We start from the raw sequence: 6,604 nt of genomic DNA on the forward strand, positions 1-6,604 counted from the left end.
CAGACTGGTTCCTGTCCATACGCATTTCATTCGACAATATGGAGTCACAAATTACATGTAAGACTGGTTTACGCTCATCAATGTGTGGGTCATGAAGGGAACCAGTGTAGGATGTGGACACATGAGAACAATTTTGCTGCACGTAGCTCTACTGAGTGGAGCGTTGAATTACGGGTACCCCTCCATACAAACGCTCCACCGATTTGGCATACTTTGGTGACAGGTACACGGTCGACATGACGGTATGCATTTTGTGCATGCCCTCACGAGGGAAAAAGGCCCCAAAAAACTGGTAAAGAGAATGCAAATGAGAAAGACAGTAACCCTGGATAGATCCACACATTCATGACATTACATTAGACCCCTTCAATTGTTCCAAACAACCTGTAATTTTGAAAAAAAGAACAAAATAGTCTGAACTTACCGCTCACAATTAAATGTGTCTGCCCAGTTGTACAGTCCATTTCACTGACATGACTGATGCATAATTTATCGCGCGCGTGTGTGACGTCATCATTGAAGAAAAAAAGTTGTGCTTACTCAACGACTGTTTTATGTAGTCATATGTGCCCCGCGCCGTCTGACAGTGTGTGCTTTTGGCACGGGACCATGGGCGTCGCCAGGATTTTTTTCTAGAGGGGGGCAAACATTTTTTTTTTGCCCAAAAATGCTTGTATTTCTCAACACATTCTCGATTTATCAGTTTTAGAGGGGGGCAGGGACATTTGCCCCCCCAACTCATTAAATTCACACCACTTTGTCTTTGTCTTTCTTTTCTTTTTTTCCTTTTGTTTTTTTCCTTTTTTTTTTTTGCTTTTCCGGGGGGGGGGGGAAAGTGCCCCCCCCCCTTGCCCCCTCCCCCCTCGCGACGCCCATGCACGGGACATATATGACTACATGAAACAGTTGTTGATTAAACGCAACTTGTTTTTCTTCGATCGAGTGACGACGGTGACGTCATGTCAGACGCCCTCATTTGGCAAGTCGGTGCAAGGTCTGAGCAGAAAGATTTCCATATAAGAAGGTCACTCAACACTCTGTGTACAACACCCTATGACAGTGGACTGAAAAATTGTGTTTTCTAAGAAAATGCTTGTAATTTCTCACTGCTCAAATTGACTTTGATGACATAAAAATTGCGATCTGGGGGCTTGTTAGTTAATACAGAGGAAAATTAGTGAACTTCTTATGTGGAAATCTTTCCTTTTCGCTGTTTGAAAAGATAAGGCTGTAAGGGGTCTGATGGAATGTCATGAATGTGTAGATCAATCCAGGGTAACTGTCTCTCTCATTTGTATTCTCTTTAACGGTTTTGGATGTCTTTTTGTCCTCGCGTGGGTATGTACACTATGCTGCTACTGTGACGCCGTCACCAAAGTATGCCAAATCGGTGGAGCGTTTGTACGGAGGGTACCGTAGTTCAACGGTCCACTCAGTAGCGCTACATGTATGCTGCACTCAATCTCAAAAGCGACGGCAGCTTTCAATTTCACCGAGCGTTAAAATATCATGTTCAGTGTTACCTATAGAGGCCGCAGTGCTGCACTGTCCAATTCAAACCAACTTGTGCACAAAAATTAGACATCTTATTCTGATCAAATGGCAGCACTTTCTGATAGTGATAAGCCTATAAAGTATAAGAGGGTGAGTAGGCTATGCTTTCTACATGTTCTAAAGCAAAAATAAACTACAAACTAAGCCTAAATGTGAAAATCAAAATTTGACAAAGTTTGACATGTTTTTGTACATGGTGGACGTGTGGCCTATGTTTACGGAGATAGGGCCTGGTCCAGTAAATTGGCCACGATATTGGGGCTACATACTTCTATGACAGAGGGTTCCACTATGTCGTCTAACTCGTGGTTGTTTATGGGACGGAGGTTATATCGCTTACAGAACCGTCGTACAATTCTTGAAGACAGCCCCCGAGTATTATGAAACCGAAGCTGCAACTCCCTGGCGATGTCTGCATACGTTGATCCACGAAATATTGCCTACCTGACACTGGGTAGAATATCGTGGCCAAGTTCTTCCATGACTGTTGTACAATTTTGTACAAGATTGTGGCCAAGTTAAGTTCACATGACATTGATGACACTGTATACGTCTGACGTCACGATTATAAACAACGGGAGGGCGCCCCCTAGGGCGGCGCCCTACATTTTTTTTTGTATAGTGTAGCGCAACGGTGTGCTTGCAGCGAGTTATTTATAGAGCGAGCTGCAGCGAGCTTGCGCAGCGCCCTCTGTTGTTGGGTCCGTTCGCGCGGGAGGAGTTGATCACAGCGCGTCGTTGAGAACGGACGTGAATTGCGGCGTCTCGTGGAGAACGGACGTGTGTGTGTGCGTTGTCGTGTTGCTGCACTGACGTGCTGACGACTGGGCGAGGACAGGAGGTTAGTAGCCGGAGACACACCGGGGATCTGAATCTTGGTCCGTGTGTTGCTACCTCGTGGGCTGTATCCACTGGGGCCTCGGGAGTCCTGCCGCCGGTAACTTGGGGTTGCCTGATAGGAAGTCGCAAAAGAGCGTGGGGGAGCGCTGCGAATAGTCCACCCTTGACGCAGGTGCCGTTTCATTCAGTAATTATTGTTGATTAACTCTTACATTCTAATTGAACCCAATAGAGAATTAAAGAACTTGATTGTCGTTGTTGTCTGATGAATAAAGGTGTCAGTGTCTGTTCCTTCATCGTTTGTTCAGTCTGTCAGTTGGAGTACCTCCCTTAAGTGAACACCCTTAAGGAGACTATATTGTACGTGTTGGCGGCATACGGCCTTCCGAACGGACGCATTCCCTAGGTCACCTAGATCACCGCTCGTCTAGGCTTACCAAAGGTTTAGTCAGGAGGCCAGGGCGACCTGAGTTTGGGGAGCCCCGGTTCGATCAGCGCCACAATAGTCCTAGTCCAGTGTAAAGTACACGCGCGTGTTCACTCACGAGGTAATCATCTCCATTTTGCGTCATAACTTTGGTACTTTCACAGATCATAAAGGTCACCACCAAATCGCTTGAAATTCATCCGCGCGAGTTCATTAATATTTGTGACCCCCTCAGATTTTTTTAAGAAGACGTACTTTGACCTCTAATTCAATTAATTGTGACCAATTGTAGACACATTGGTGGAGATCAAAATATTTGTTATTTGTAGCCTCTACCTCGCTCAGTCGGGGGATTTTTTTCAAAACTTTCGCAATGGCTATTTCGCATAGAAGCGGGGATACATTCAGTGCTGGTCCCAGAGAAGTTGCCAACCACTTTAGGGTGTGCGGCGAGAGGGCAAGAAATCACTGGGCTAAGGCCAAAAGAAAAAAATTCGGTCTCTGGTCAGACCAAAGTTCCGGAATTGACGCGGGGACATGGCTTTTTTTTTTTTGCTTTTTTTTTTCTTCTTCAAGCTTGGGTTGTACAGACAAGGTGGGGTACTATTTCGCTTTTTGGGTGTCCTCATGAACATTGGTGTCCTCCATAATTTGCCTTGGTGCTCTCGATCATTTGCCTTGGTGCAATTTCCCATTCCTCGGTGCTCTTTGGTAAAGAAAAATGAGGAGGTGCGGCAATAGAGGGCGCTGTTGGAGCTACCGCGGAACATTTTTGAAAAAAAAATTGATGCGTATGATTAAAATCGACGCACGTGCTGACCAGAGACCGACTTATTATTTTTTTTGGCCTAACCATGGTATATTGAAAAGATAATTGTCCCGGAGATTGTAATCTTTCATTTGCAGCAAAGACAACATTGCCAACCAAGTCCCGAGCGTCACGGGGCGGCGGGCGCACGGTTTGGCTGACTAGCATATCGTCAGCGTTTTCACGAAGTGGCGAATCCGCCCACACAGCGCGAACACTGCGTTTTGAGAAAATCGGTTTTGAAGTTGGTCACTTTTTGAAACGGTCATTTCTCCCCACTTTTAATCCAAATTTCAAAAAACTTTTTACTGGTACGATAGCTCATTAGTTAAATGACATGACCAGATACATATTTCTGCAATTGGATTTGTAGTTTAAGAGCTGTAAATTACGAAACGGATTCGCCGCGTCGTGAAAACGCAAAACACAGACTTCAACGGATTCGCCACACACAGCGCGCGGATTTGCCACTTCGTGAAAACGCAAAACGCAGAGGTCAGTGGATTCGCCAAACTTGAAAACGAGGCCAGAAGCTCTTCGCGCGATTCTACGCTCATACGCGCACAGTGAAAACGTTCAATCGGCGTGGCCGCCTCGGTTTCGATCGACTTATGGTGGAACTTGCTATTACATGTACTTATTTTGTACAAATTAAACACGTTTGAGGATTGTAGTATTACATGTACAAGTTTAAATGTCAAGATTACAGTTTATTTTTAACTGGTATTGAATTTCCTGCAATGTGATCCTGAATAATAGCTTATTTCTTATATCATTGTCATTTTAAGGAAGGTTTATATAGTGATTGTAAAAGGGTGGATGGATCCAAGTTTTGTAACTTTTCACAAATCAGTGGATGTAACTGCATGTATTTAACCCCAAATAAAAAAAAAATCATACAGACAAGCGACTCTATAATTTAGCAAAACTTCTTTATTGATAAATTCGGGTAGAATTTAACATTTAAGAGAGATTTAAGTAAAAGCAGTTACTGCTTGGGGTTATGTAGAATTTTGTTTTACGTTCTGATAATTGTTATTCATGAGATGGGCCGCCCTCACACTATCTGCACTATTAACGCTACAAAATTAATCACGATGAATCGATTACATCTGAGACTTTTAATGCTTCAGAGACTTTAAGAGGCTGAACTCCATCGTTACTTGAAGAAAACTCTTCGTTCATAGGGCACTCACTAAATGCAAATTATCTGTATTGCCTAAAAGGTAGAAATAAAACTATTTCCATGTTACTTCCATACAATTTTCAGTCACGATTGGTTTCTGGTATTTAGTTGTCAGCTTGTTAGTTAGACATCCACAAATAGATTATGTGTCAATAATTGCACGCTCCAAAATCTTCAGTTTTATTGGAAGGATTTAAAGAAAATTTTACCCTGAAAAGTTATTGAGCAATCTTTGAGCTGGTGAACTGTACTAAGAGGAGACAGCAGTCTGAAGATAGTTGCTTTTAAATAAATTTGCAATGGACATCATTAAGCAATAACAGAAGAGATTAATTTCACACATAAGGGACTTATGCATTCCAACTATTAAGGGTTTTTTTGTGCAAGCAATGAGCCTAAATTAGGACACGAAGAAGGTTCTGTTGGAATCGTGTCCATCGTGCACAGCATCGCCTGCAAAGACAGAGAGAGAATGAGAATGGGAAAAAGAATTGTAATTCAATTGTTTGTTATTATTCACAACATATATATTCATACTTGCTACAAACTATGGTTGCTAACATGTGCCGAAGAGCTTTAGTCACCGCTTATCATTTTCAATATAAGTTCCTTCTGAATTTCAAAACTAAAGGATATTGTGTTATTATGAAGACAAACTTTAGCAAAAAATCCAAATGTCTAAGGCACAATGAACAAGGCAACTCCTTGTCAAGTGCATGATTTTATGTTGGTGAAAAATAACAACTTTGGCAATAGTGCAACATGTTAAATTACATTTATAACAAAGGATGAAGGGACATTCAAATATAATAAACCTGTTGTTTTTTTTCTGGACAGTGTACTTTTATCAGTCGCAATCTGAATCAACACTTTTCCCTGGTTTCTAAAAATGTGCCTACCTCAGAAACACCGGTACCCAGTTTTACAGTTCTGTTCCTGAAGAGATGCAGCATTTTTCACTCATGCTGAACCAGAACAGCTCTGTAAATGAAACAAACAAAACACACTGACAATAAAAAAAGTTCCACAGTTACTTGAACAACTATCATATAGTATTCATTCACTCAATAATTAACATTTAGAAGCATTGATGGGGACATGGTATCCAATGACATCATGTTCTATGGATCTGTGAAGTACAATTTTTAATATTGTGAAACTTCATTTTTGTATATTTTTATTTGCTATTTAATTAGTCTGGATTTCAACCAGGGTGCTGAAATGACACAACCTGTTTTTTTCTCAAGGACTTACGTTTCACATCAAGGCACGCCAAACAGTCTGATGTTGACACTTCTGAAACTGCAGATGTCAAGCTTACATATCCTATAGCTGCTGTTGGATAAAAAGATGTGGAAACATTTTTATATTGACATGAACTTATCATGCCATTATCCAATAGGGCTAATGCATTAATTGTGGACATTTCCTTTTGCAGGTTGTTGCATCCTATTTCAGCTCTAAGCTAAAAATCCGAAATAATGGTTGACATAATTGTTCAACTCGTTTCTGGCTGATTATTTCAAGAAATGTTTTTTTTTCACTCGACGATTCTGTAAGTTACACTAATAGTTTAAACAATTTAAAAGGTTAACTTTACTACCAAATCCATTTATGTCTCGAGCATGTTTATGAAGGGCCTAGGCCACGTTGTACTGTTTCCCCCTAACTAAGCTAAGTTCTAATCTTGCCCTGGCCCAGGCTAGGCCTGTCAGCATCAGTACTTTACACTAGCATTTTTACTTCTTCAAAAGCACTATATAACCATAACTACGGTATTTCTGGCGCA

At 41.5% G+C, this 6,604-nt stretch overlaps 1 long non-coding RNA gene across 1 annotated transcript; it reads right to left on the reverse strand.

Moving 5' to 3' along the window:
* Nucleotides 1-4,655: 4,655 nt before the first annotated feature.
* On the reverse strand, nt 4,656-6,159 carry LOC119734082. The gene is made up of 3 exons (XR_005272032.1): nt 6,070-6,159; nt 5,715-5,796; nt 4,656-5,268 (listed from the first exon to the last, which is right to left on the reverse strand). It is a non-coding gene; the product is annotated as an uncharacterized LOC119734082 (long non-coding RNA).
* Nucleotides 6,160-6,604: the final 445 nt, after the last annotated feature.

Source organism: Patiria miniata, unplaced genomic scaffold (genome assembly GCF_015706575.1).
Source record: "Patiria miniata isolate m_02_andy unplaced genomic scaffold, ASM1570657v1 HiC_scaffold_26, whole genome shotgun sequence".
Classification (NCBI taxonomy): domain Eukaryota; kingdom Metazoa; phylum Echinodermata; class Asteroidea; order Valvatida; family Asterinidae; genus Patiria; species Patiria miniata.